Source organism: Notolepis coatsorum, assembly GCF_963971535.1.
Source record: "Notolepis coatsorum genome assembly, chromosome: 16".
Taxonomy (NCBI): Eukaryota; Metazoa; Chordata; class Actinopteri; order Aulopiformes; family Paralepididae; genus Notolepis; species Notolepis coatsorum.
Genome location: NC_140180.1, coordinates 105,504,243 through 105,518,039, shown reverse-complemented (window position 1 = coordinate 105,518,039; position 13,797 = coordinate 105,504,243). Strand labels below are relative to the sequence as shown.

At 41.0% G+C, this 13,797-nt stretch overlaps 1 long non-coding RNA gene across 5 annotated transcripts in view; it reads left to right on the top strand.

Annotated features, from left to right (window-relative positions):
• The first annotated feature begins 2,728 nt into the window (after positions 1-2,728).
• LOC311242725 overlaps positions 2,729-13,797 on the top strand; it is a 41,305-nt gene continuing 30,236 nt past the window's right edge. For 4 of the 5 annotated variants that reach the window (XR_014620633.1, XR_014620634.1, XR_014620635.1 and 1 more), the window contains exons 1-8: positions 2,729-2,771; positions 3,521-3,585; positions 4,332-4,378; positions 6,347-6,401; positions 6,887-6,941; positions 9,577-9,641; positions 10,567-10,613; positions 11,258-11,312. This is a non-coding gene — a long non-coding RNA (uncharacterized lncRNA). The remainder of the gene's footprint in view (positions 2,772-3,520; positions 3,586-4,331; positions 4,379-6,346; positions 6,402-6,886; positions 6,942-9,576; positions 9,642-10,566; positions 10,614-11,257; positions 11,313-13,797) is intronic. The other variant, XR_014620632.1, reaches the window with a different exon arrangement.

The window sequence follows — 13,797 nt, the reverse complement described above, 5'->3', positions numbered from 1 at the left end:
GAGGTCATGAGCTCTTCACCTGAGGTCATGGGCTCTTCACCTGAAGTCATGGGCTCTTCACCTGAAGTCATGGGCTCTTCACCTGAGGTCATGGGCTCTTCACCTGAGGTCATGGGCTCTTCACCTGCCTGAGGTCATGGGCTCTTCACCTGAGGTCATGGGCTCTTCACCTGAAGTCATGGGCTCTTCACCTGAGGTCATGGGCTCTTCATCTGCCTGAGGTCATGGGCTCTTCACCTGAGGTCATGGGCTCTTCACCTGAAGTCATGGGCTCTTCACCTGAGGTCATGGGCTCTTCACCAGCCTGAGGTCACAGGTTCGATTCCTGACCTTGCCTACATTACTGTTCGTACACGCACGCCCATGAAACCCATTTAAAACATAATGTAGAATACAGAAAGAACATGGGCCTTTAATTCATTACTGAAAAGTTACTTTTTGAGGAAGCCAAGTTTTCATCTGACAGCACATTATATAGTTTTATTTTAATTATATTTTCTCTTGCTCTTGTTTTATTTTATTTAATTTTTTACTTCTTTGTAACATAAGAAATAACTCAATAAAGACAGAAAATACTTACACAATTATGGGCACTTTATAATTGTGACTGGCACCATTTAAACTTTTCATGTTACCCTCATGTACTATATTTCCATGACCCAGGATCTTTTTGCAAATGTAATTCTAGATTCTCACAAATTCCCCTTTCAGCTACACATGTAATTGTTCAATGAATGTTCAATGATATTATAAAATAAAATATGAATACAATCCAAATAACAACTTTGCTTTTGAAGCTGAAGCATAAACACTTTGAATTAGGAGATGAATCTAGCTAGATCAATTCAGAGTCAAATAGCATTCATTTTCTGTAATTACATAAATAAATGTGTTTTAGGACATTTTAAGAACTACACTTTGCAAAGCACAGCAGACAGCACTAATAGTTGCTGTTATACTACATACACAAAGTATATAGGAAGTATATACATCATACTACAACATACACAAAGTATATACATCGTACTACATACACAAAGTATATATACATCATACTACATACAAGTATGTAATGTACAGCATACTACATACACAAAGTATATACATCATACTACATACAAGTATTAGTATGTAATGTACAGCATACTACATACACAAAGTATATACATCATACTACATACACAAAGTATATACATCATACTACATACAAGTATTAGTATGTAATGTACAGCATACTACATACACAAAGTATATACATCATACTACATACAAGTATTAGTATGTAATGTACAGCATACTACATACACAAAGTATATACATCATACTACATACACAAAGTATATACATCGTACTACATACAAGTATGTAATGTACAGCATACTACATACACAAAGTATATATACATCATACTACATACAAGTATTAGTATGTAATGTACAGCATACTACATACACAAAGTATATACATCATACAACATACACAAAGTATATACATCGTACTACATACAAGTATGTAATGTACAGCATACTACATACACAAAGTATATATACATCATACTACATACAAGTATTAGTATGTAATGTACAGCATACTACATACACAAAGTATATACATCATACTACATACACAAAGTGTACATCATACTACATACAAGTATGTAATGTACATCATACTACATACACAAAGTATATTCATACTACATTCTGGTGGCGCTTACTGTTCGAGGTGGAAGTGGCCGTTCGTAATAGCAGAAGAAGGTATTTAATTTCCTCTTGAATGCCGCAAATAATTGTGGTTTGAAATTATCATGAAGCAGCCATCCACCAAAGAAGCTGGAGGAGAAGAGGATCAACTTTACTTTTGCCAGCAGAGGGCAGTGAGTGCAGAATGAATTGCGGTCAATGAGAGAATTACAATTCTTTTTTGGGGGATTTTTTTTTAATGTATTTATATTTCTTTTTGTAAACTGTTACGACTCACTCCATTCATCTCGTAGAGTCCCAGGTCTGTTTATGTTCCCCAGAGCTGTTGTGTAACGTAAGTATCATGATCATGAGACATAATCAGAAATATGATGTCAGTTGACATAATGGGATTTCTAAACACTGATCGAACCACCTGCATCAAGAAAGAAAGGTTGAATAATCTGTCTCACTCTGCTGCCTTGGATCAGATTGGTAGGTACCGTAGTGGTCCTGACTTTCTGATTTAACTAGCGCACGATCGCTATCGCGTCAAGCGATTCGGTCACATGATACATTAACGACTTCACGGCGACTGACCGAACGCACCCCATAATAAGAACAAGGCCTGGGGTCGGGTGAGGGAGGGGGGGGGGTGCAGATTTTACGTTGGATGAATTGTTGAGGGACGAGGTGGGCAGTAAAGGGGTGCAGGATTTGGTTTTGGGGTTTGTGTTTTCAATTGGTTTGGGGGGTAGGATTTGAATTTTATTTAATTTCTTTTGTTTGTGTTTAGGTTTTATTTTTATTTTTATTAGGTTTGTAGGGTGGTGATGTTAGGGTTGTGTATTTTGTTTGGTTTGTTGTGGGTTTGTTGGTTTTTCTTTATTGTTTTCTTTTCTTTGCCTTATCCGCTGCAGTTGCTGGGTTGTACAGTAGGTGGCGGTATGCGCCGTTCTGTGGTTGTTGCGACCCGCCATTACCTCCAAAGAAGAAGAAGAAGAAGATCCCACAATGCATCGCGAGAGTCCTCCTCTCTCTCTCTCTCGGTCTGCAAGCAGCAACATGCTGACCGTTTTACTCAACTCAGTGAGTTTTGTTTTCTTTATACTGCTTTATAATAGTGTTCTCTATGGATTTTAAAACGTGTGGGAGCGTTTCACTGCATCTGTTGTGCGAAGCAGTTGCCGAAACCGTTATTCGGGCTCAAAACATGTTTAGTACTAGTAACGCTAACTAGCTAACTTGAGCTGTTCGGATCATGACGCCTCGTGGCATCTGCGACACACTTCAACAGATTTATAAATGTATGTTAATGGAAAACTCCAACATTTTGGGGAATTAGCTTATTTGCCATCTACCCTGGAGTTAGACATGTTACATGTAGATGCATACCTTTTTCTTCTCTGTGCCTGCAGTAGGAGTAGGAAGACGTTGGCAACTAGGCTAATGGAGGAACCTACTTCCAGTGACTGACGCTAAGCTAAGCTAACGGTGCACGTCTTCCTACTCCTACTGCATGCACAGAGAAGAAAAAGGTATGTATCTTCTTGTCTAACTCCAGGGTAGATGGTAAATAAGCTAATTTCCCAAAAGGTTGGAGTTTTCCTTTAACTAAAGTTGCATAATGGTGTCGACTAGATATTTTGTTTTTAACCTCGACCATTTTCCTAGTGAGTGTAGTGTTATAGTAACTTGTGTGAATTAAAAAATAGAAATACAGGAAAGGGGTAGTATAGGCATTGGATGCGTCAGTGTTTGTGAAATGTATGTTTAGTTAAATGTATCTGTTTAGTTAAATGTCAACTAACTTTTACATGGTTGCTTTACCTTTTTAGATTGGCCCACCTTGTGAGTTGACAGACGTGGAGGTGACATGAGGCCCTTAAGATTTTGATGAAAGGTAATGTTGGGGGTTGGTTGGTGTCGGATTGAGTAGTCTATGGTGCTCTTAATTCTTGTTCTTTGTGTCGCCATTTCTCAACTTGCTGTAAAACTGTACTTTATGGTTTTGCTTTTCCACAATATTTGAAATGTCCAACTAGTACAAGTTCAAGTTTCCTTTAGTAGATCTAATCTAACTAATTACATCTGTCAGAATCGGTTGATACCATCTATTAAACACCACCTTGTCATGAAACCCTGTGGGAAACCTGTATTGAATTGCCTATCCTGGCAATGTGTTGGTTGGTGTACAATACACTCCAGCTCTAAGTCAACTGTCCAGACACTGTGTCTGGTCGGTGTTACAGAGCTGGTAGAGGAATATTCTGGAGTGATGTGAGGCCCAGCGGGTTCTGTTCTAGAGTCTGCTGTGGCTGAGCTGCTCCAGATCCCGGCCCAACGAGAGTGGACTGTCCTGCTACTGACGGGACGGTCCTAGTACAGGGCCTAACACGCTGAACTACCACAGGACAGACCTAGTACAGGGCCTAACACGCTGAAGTACCACAGGACCGACCTAGTACAGTGCCTAACATGCTTAAATACCACAGGACAGACCTAGTACAGTGCCTAACACGCTGAACTACCACACTACCACAGGACAGACCTAGTACAGGGCCTAACACGCTGAACTACCACAGTAGATTATGGAAACCTAGTGTAGATTTTTTTTTAATCCTAAATTGTGTTGCTTCTTTGTTGCAGGCTAAGCAGCTGTTTGAAGCAGCAGCAGCACTAAAGCTCTAGTGGAGGTGAGTCTGAGAGACGGGTCTTTTTCTCTTCTTGGTTTAACCTTTTTCTGTGCTGTGATGATTATACATAACACATCATGCTGACAACGCCGTGGTGAACCTTTAACAACCCTGAGCACAGACTTAAGACTTGCAACTAAAACTAATGGAAACGCCCCTTTTCTTAAACTTGATGTTCATGAGTGGTAATTTGTGTGGTACTACGCTAACCTTTTTCCCAAGGAGTACATGTGCTCCTAAATGAGAGAATTTAGGAGCACACAAAGAAATTTAGCAGCACACAAAAATATTTAGGAGCACAGTGAAAATATTTCAAGTAACAGAGTTTATTATTATTTTTAAATAAATGTATATTTGTACTGTGCGTGCAAACGGGAACGGGACACATCTGTGCAATAGCACATACCACCAAAGTCACTGGCCCACTGTGTGCGTGTGTGTGTGTATCTGCGTGTGCAAACGGGAATGGGACACAGACATTTGAACTATTAAGTGATTAATGCCTACTGTGGCAAAGTTGTAGCCAACAACTAGGCATAATAAAAAAGGCAGTGACATTGAACTACTGCTACAAAAGTAACAGTCACTTAACTTTAGCTTTTGCCCCTTTTTATGCATACAATGCCTGTTTTGGCTAGTGTTCTTCTAGAAAAATAATCCTTTCAGGGTTGCCTATTGAAATACTGTACACCTCCAGTACAGAAACATTGTTTGAGTTTGCGTGTCAGGTAGACCATTGATTGACAGTCGATTCTGCCAATTACGTCACACCGCTTGCACCCACTTCTGCTGTTGATAACGCTAGCTAAGTTAGCACACACACGTACAGTGGGCCAGTGACTTTGGTGTAGGGGTGTAACAATGCATCAATCCTAAGGGGAAAATTCAACTGCATCAATTTGAAAATGTTAGAATCAATTATCGCAATTTTAATGTGTACAGTGTTGTTGTCATGTCCGTTACAGCCAACACAAAGACATACGCTACTGCATCAACGTTATGATTAACAAAGCAAGGCATTCGTTTAGTTGCATTAACGTTATATTGCTATCGATAAATCTGGTCTGGTAAGACTAGAATAAGTTACATTAACTTAATGTTACGTGTCTCTGGAAAGTCTTGCATACCGCAATGGCGGACTTTCCGGAAGTAAAAAAGCAAATGAAAGCTTCAGATTGGTCATTTCCTTTATTTCCCTTGAAACCTAGGCTGGTAAAGCTATGCCTCCTAAAATGTGAATCGGAAATACAGAAATACAGGCTTTCCGGTTTCCGGGCACCCCCTGATCCGTTTATAGTCCCCAGCGAAACAAACAACAAGCAGGTCTGTCAGCCTGTCGAGGGAGGCGATAACGAGGTTGTTTCTGGGGGGGATACATTTTCATGAGCACCGTGTCGTGATTTCAGGGGCGGGACTTCCTACCTGATATCCACTTTCGGCCGTAGTGCTTTACCAGGCTTTATCTCTCGAGATAAAGCTGGGAACGAGGTTACTTGAAACCAGTCACGTCACTCTACTGTGATTGGACCGTTGGCTTGAGTGCAATGTGGGACTTGTAGTTTTTGAACGATTAGCAGAGAGAAAAAAAGCACGACTGAGGTTGTAATGTTCACTCGCACACTGCGAGTAATTTATTTTTCCGGTTCGCACACATATATTTCTAGGGGCAAATGCGAGTAATATGGTCGCACTGTAGAGCCCTGCGATGGCTGACTAGTGACCATAGATTACCATTATACCCCATAAAATGGCTGCCTAGTGACCATAGATTACCATTATACCCCATAAAATGTCTGGCTAGTGACCATGGATTACCATTATACCCCATAAAATGGCTGCCTAGTGACTATAGATTACCATTATACTCTTGGTAAGGGGCTTTCTATTCAAGGTTATGTGCCTAGATGGATTTAATAGTCTTGATAATTATTAGAGATATTGATTCTTGACTTTTCTCCTGTTCTGTAGGGATGTTGTAGACCTCTGTTGAAGAGGACGATGGACCTGGAAGATTCTGTGACAGGTAGGCATGAAGCGATGTGGAAGAGTATTGTAATGCAATGCCAGAAGTCTGTTTGGTGTAAACCCAATCTGTACTGCCATGACAGAGCCCCCTCTCTCTGCTGTGGAATCTTAATATATTGGGAGAACAATGTCAGGACTTTTGGCACAGGTCCAGTGGTGATTCCATCTACTAGGGCCTGACTGAAGACCTGCGACAACAGTGTTCAGGCTTTAGATGCCTTTATTTTTAAACAAGACTTTTGGAAATAGAGTTTCATTATCAGAATGTGTAATTCCAGACAGATTAAATGCCTCCAGGGGGTGGGTGTGAGGATGGAGATGACAGGTTGCCATACTGAGGGCTGGGGGAGATGAGTGGTAGATGGTGACCATAGATTACCATTATACTCTTGGTAAGGGGCTTTCTTCAAAGTTCTCTGCCTAGATGGTTTTAATTATTAGATATTGATTGTTGACTGACTTGACTTTTCTCCTGTTCTGTAGGGATGTTGTAGACCTCTGTTGAAGAGGACGATGGACCTGGAAGATGCTGTGACAGGTAGGCATGAAGCGATGTATTGTAATGCAATAAGTCTGTTTGGTGTAGAAAACCCAATCTGTACTCCCATGGCAGAGCCCTCTCTCTGCGGTGGATTTGTAAATATTGGGAGAACAATGTCAGGACTTTTGGCACAGGTCCAGTGGTGATTCCATCTACTAGGGCCTGACTGAAGACCTGCGACAACAGTGTTCAGGCTTTAGATGCCTTTATTTTTAAATTAGACTTTTGGAAATAGAGTTTCATTATCACTGTTTATTTCCAGACAGATTAAATGCCTCTGCGGGGGGGGGGGGGGGGTGGATGGATGGATGGATGGATGGATGGATGGATGGATGGATGGACGACATACTGGGGGCTGAGGGAGCTGTGGGTGTAAAAGGCAGACCTGCATGTCATACTTGGTAGGCGTTTATTGGCACATTCCCTTTTTTAACCAGGTTGGACCCGTTGAGATGATCTCTTTTCCAAGAGACACCTGGCCAAGAATGACTGCAGTTTCATACAGTAAACATTAATAAACTAATCTGTTCAAAAGTAGTTAGCAGTAAAAGTTCACAAAATCCATGTAATCCTATTTCACTTAAAACGATTGCAACATCAAGTCTCCTATAGCTTTCATGAAGCAGCGTTTCCGTTAGCCGGTAATTACCGGTATTTGACCGGAAAAATCTGTTTAAGTCCGACATATTTAATCTCTCCGGTCTTAATGTCCGGTGAAAATAATTCCCTGAGTCTAAGCACAATTTGATTATTTGAATTGTATTAAAATAGGCTAAAATTAAATGGCCTATGCGATGAACGAAACAATCATTACATTTGTTTCATCGTTGCTTCTAATAATGACAACGACGTTGTCAGCGAGAGCTTAGTGCTGGGTGTGCGAACTTTTGTGAAGCTGCAGAGCCGGAGCAGCAGCAGCACAGTGCAGTACTCCAGCAGTACTCCAATTCAGCCATTGGCAATTCAATGTTGGGTGGGGGGCGCTGCTGTGCGGTCCCCAGAAAAGAGCCAATAACAGCTGAATCTGCTGCTCTGCATCGACATACTCTCGCAAATAAGTCATTGGGAGGTGGAGAGAGAGAGAGTCGTCACGCAAACCCACGATAATGTTGCCGTCTCTCTCTGCCAAATTTCTCAGTTCTTCGCTCGATATAATTAATACAAATGTCCAATATAACGGAATTCGTTAGCTCATAATGTGATTATAACAGACTGTTGTTTATTAATGTCGGGCGACTGCCCACAGACACCTATTTGATTTAAAGTCGGCAGCAGCATGGAGTCTCAGGACTTATTTTATTTCGAATATAATGACTATACGCAAAAGTAGCCTAGTTTTAAGTAAAAATATTATAAATCTACATGCCTTGATGATGTCATTCTTTTGTTTTGTCATTCTTTTGCCTATCAATTGTTTTTAAGCTCAATAAACTCTGACCGGAATTTCTCTCATTTGACCGGTAAATTCAATTTACCGGACACTGAGGCCGGCAACAATTTTTTCTAACGGAAACCCTGTCATGAAGAGTGACTAGATGCTGGATTTTAAAGGAACTATCTTATAAATAGCCTTTTCCAGTGTTTAGCATTGTTTTCTAGCAATGTGGGGTTGTACCAACACTGTCTCAAATTCTCATTTTGGCACATTCCTCCAGTTCAGATGAGACGAGATCCTCCCCCACTGAACCAAGCCATTCTGAATGTTGGTCCCCTGTGACAGAAGCAGAATTATTTGCACAATGAAATGCGTACCTTCGCCCCTTCTGTGGTTTAGTTCCACCACTTGCGTTAAACTATTATTTAGTGCAGACCGCAAGCTAATGCGTAAGTGAAGTTGAACAGTGAGTTAGGGTTAGCATTTTAAAACGCTGTAAGACACTTTCACTTCCCCAAGACAGGGAGACACAGATGAAGAGGCTCAGTTGACATAATGGGATTTCTGAACACTGATCGAACCACCTGCATCAAGAAAGGTTGAATAATCTCTCACTCTGCTGCCTTGGATCTGATTGGTGGTGGTCCTGACTTTCTGATTTAACTAGCACACGATCGCTATCGCGTCAAACGATTAGGTCACATGATGCATTCACGGCGAGCGACCAAACGAACGCACCCATAAGAACAAGGCGTGCATGATGATCCCACAGTGCATCGCGAAAGTCCTCCTACCACTCTCTCGCACGCTCTCGGTCTGCAAGCAGCAAAATGCTGACAGTTTTACTGAACTCTATGACTTTTCTTTTACTGCTTTATAATAGTGTTCTCTATGGATTTAAAACGTGTGGGAGCGTTTCACTGGATCTGAGTTGCCGAAACCGTTATTCGGGCTCAAAACATGTTTAGTACTAGTAACACTAGCTAACTTGAGCTGTTCGGATCAGGACGCCTCGTGGCATCTGCGACACTTCAACAGATTTATAAATGTATGTTAACTAAAGTTGCATATCAGTGCCAACTGGATATTTTCTTTTTAACCTCGACCATTTTCCTAGTGAGTGTTCCTAGTGTTATGTAACTTGTGTGAATTAAAAAAGAGAAATACAGGAAAGGGGCATTGGATGTGTCTGTTTGTGAAATGTATGTTATTTAATTAAATGTTAACTAACTTTTACATGGTTGCTTACCTTTTTAGATTGGCCCACCTCGTGAGTTGACTGACGTGGAGGTGACATGAGGCCCTTAAGATTTTGATGCAAGGTAATGTTGGGGGGTTGGTTGGTGTCGGATTGAGTCTTCTATGGTGCTCTTAATTATTGTTCTTTGCGTCTGCATTGCTCAACTTGCTGTAAAACGGTCTACTTTGCGGTTTTGCTGTTCCACAATATTTGAAATGTCCAACTAGTAGATCTAATCTAACTAATTGCATCTGTCAGAATCGTTTGATACCGTCTATTAAACACCACCTTGTCATGAAACCCTGTGGGAAACCTGTATTGAATTGCCTATTGCCCTGGCAATGTGTTGGTTGGTGTACACACACCAGCTCTAAGTCAGCTGTCCAGACACTGTGTCTGGTCGGTGTTACAGAGCTGGTAGAGGAAGATTCTGGAGTGATGCGAGGCCCAACAGGTTCTGTTCTAGTGTCTGCTGTGGCTGAGCTGCTCCAGATCCCGGCCCAACGAGAGTGGACTGTCCTGCTACTGACGGGATGGTCCTAGTACAGGGCCTAACATGCTGAACTACCACAGGACAGACCTAGTACAGGGCCTAACATGCTGAACTACCACAGGACAGACTTAGTACAGGGCTTAAAGGAACACGCCAACATTATGGGATACTCTTTAAAGTCTTCTCCAGAGTCTGGCAAGAGGATGTATGCTGATTTCCTCCGACTGTGAAGCTATCTGGCTTCAAGCTAGCCTAGTTTATCACATGAATGGAAGCGGGTGCATAGTGGCGAGCCTAACACGTCTCCTTGATGTGGATGTGCATAACGTGGTGGTTTGGCACATCCCTTACTAGATATCCGTGCACATCTCTTAGAGTTTTAAGGTAGGCTAGCTGCTATGCACTTGCTTTTCTGAAGTAGATTATGGAAACTTAGTGTTTAGGCAAGTGTGCTTAAACCTTTGACTGGTATAGAATTTTTTTAATCCTAAATTGTGTTGCTTCTTTGTTGCAGGCTAAGCGGCTGTTTGAAGCAGCAGCAGCACTAAAGCTCTAGTGGAGGTGAGTCTGAGAGACGGGTCTTTTTCTCTTCTTGGTTTAACCTTTTTCTGTGCTGTGATGATTATACATAACACATCATGCTGACAACGCCGTGGTGAACCTTTAACAACCCTGAGCACAGATTTAAGACTCACAACTCAAACTAATGGAAAAGCCCCTTCCCTTTCTTAAACTTGATGTTCATGAGTGGTAATTTGTGTGGTACCTCATATGATGGCTGACTAGTGACCATAGATTACCATTATACCCCATAAAATGGCTGCCTAGTGACCATGGATTACCATTATACCCCATAAAATGGATGCCTAGTGACCATAGATTACCATTATACCCCTTAAAATGGCTGCCTAGTGACTATAGATTACCATTATATACACCATAACATGGCTGCCTAGTGACCATGGATTACTATTATACCACAAAATGGCTGCCTAGTGACCATGGATTACCATTATACCACATAAAATGGCTGCCTAGTGACCATGGATTATCATTATACCTCATAAAATGGCTGCCTAGTGACCATAGATTACCATTATACTCTTGGTAAGGGGCTTTCTATTCAACGTTATGTGCCTAGATGGATTTAATAGTCTTGATAATTATTAGAGATATTGATTCTTGACTTTTCTCCTGTTCTGTAGGGATGTTGTAGACCTCTGTTGAAGAGGACGATGGACCTGGAAGATGCTGTGACAGGTAGGCATGAAGCGATGTGGAAGAGTATTGTAATGCAATGCCAGAAGTCTGTTTGGTGCAAACTAGTGATGCACCGATGTGAAAATTGTGGCCGATACCGATAACCGATATTAATATTGCTGTTCTGGCCGATACCGATATTTACCGATGTCGATATCTCTGTATAGAAAACACTTTTTTATGATAATCAAATAAAGAGCTATTTTCCAAAACGCATAATTTTTTTACTTTTGTAACTTATTTTCAGAAATGACTGATTTTTGAAACTATTTAAGGCCAAAACATGTAAAAAGAAAAAAAAATATTAAAAAAAAAAACATTTTTTTTTTTTTTTTTTTTTTAATATCGGATATCGGCCCCATCTTGATATCGGACCGATACCGATGTGTAAAAAAACGGCCATATCGGCCGATATTATATCGGCGGCCGATATATCGTGCATCACTAGTGCAAACCCAATCTGTACTGCCATGACAGAGCCCCCTCTCTCTGCTGTGGAATCTTAATATATTGGGAGAACAATGTCAGGACTTTTGGCACAGGTCCAGTGGTGATTCCATCTACTAGGGCCTGACTGAAGACCTGCGACAACAGTGTTCAGGCTTTAGATGCCTTCCTACGCCAAGACTGCCAAACGTCATGCCATTCTCCTGCACGACCCTGCTGCAAGTAGCCTGTAGCGCTCCAGTAGGAGAACCCACGTATTCTGTTGCGGATATTGACACATATAAATCTCTCCATTGAATTGGCTAATTAACCCTTTCTCTGCCACGCTTATATCCATCCTTATACCGTCCTCTGCCAGCTCTATTTGTCTATGGAGATGTTCCCCTTCTTTGCAGGGCTATAACTTTTTAAATTGTATTGCTAAATTGACATTACTATGGCCCATTCAACCTCAAGTATCTATCGTTTAGGATGTAGCAACGTTCTACTTTTTCATTCACATATTCATACTAAAATACGGTCTAAAGTATAAATATGTTTGTATCGTATTCTGCAGAACGTGATTTATAGCCCTAAATACATATATTACATCATCAAATGTAGTTTGATACCGATTGACGTCATATTAAAACGTTCAATTGTGCAAGGTCCTAAGCGTCATGCCTTATCTGCTGGTGACCGTGGGTGGGGGGTTATAAGTCCGTGGCCGACGTTAAATCATTTATGTAGTATGGTCGATACATAGATCACAGCAGTTTATATGGATCATATTATTCAAACACGCTAAAACTTACCGCAGCTTCCTCTGACCGTTGGGTGGTCCACGTGGAGCAGAAAGTTCTCGATTATGGGATGTTGATATATGCGATCCATTTCCAGGTTGTATAATAATATATATGTCCACACAGGCATTAAAGCGTTCCGTCTTGGGACATTGATTTGGAGATTCCGTCATTTGATTTGGAGTCGTGACGGACCAAACAGTCATTTGCGAGCAATCGGCAAATTCTCAGGCAAATGCAACCAACCAGAAGGCGAGATTGTTCTGAGTTTACAGCCCTTTCACCCGCCTCCGCTGTGCTCAGCACCAATGGGAAGCGCCCATTTTGAGACTCTCTAGCGTCTAGCTCTACTCGCGAGTAAACTTGACTCATCAACACCATGCGGCAACTTTTTACGAGACCGTAAGTTCATTTGACTTATTCTAGTCTAAAGAAACATATATATTACTATTGCTATTGATAAATCTAGGTAACGTGAATGCCACAAAACGAATGCCTTTTGTTAATCAGAACGTTATTTACGCGACAAGCAGTGTGTTGTTGTCGTTGTTGTTGTTGTTGGTGGTGTTTCGTGTGTGTGCTTGCGCCGCTCGCTTTCTGATAAATGTATGAATGTTGATAAATCTAGATAACGTTAATGCCACAAAACGAATGACTTTGTTAATCAGAACGTTATTTGCGGTATCAATTGTTTTTAAGCTCAATAAACGTCTTTCTCCCATTTGTCCGGGAGATCTCTGGGTAACAGTACTGTATATTTGCATATCATATATGTCACAAATGTAACATTACTATATACCTGTATGTCACTATGAATTGAAAACGGGGGACCCTGATGTAAACAAGACGAACGTCTTTCTCTGGTCTGCATCCCCTTAACAATTGTGTGTATTGAGCTGTACTGTATTGTACCCATTCTGCAATCTGTTAAATATTGATTGATTGTTATTAACAGATTGCAGAATGGGTACAGTACAGCTCAATACACACAATTGTTAAGGGGATGCAGACCAGAGAAAGACTTTCGTCTGGTTTACATCAGGGTCCCCCATTTTCAGTTCATCATAACATATATGACACACATGACATACAGATAGACAATACTGCTACATCTATACATTTATGACATACCAGATTTACAAATACAGTAGCCTATTGTTTGTTTGTGATACAAAAATAGTCTAAAAAGAGTATATACATTTGACGAAGAAACTGTACATTGGAGGTGGTTGGGTGGGATGGGGGGGGGTTGTAAC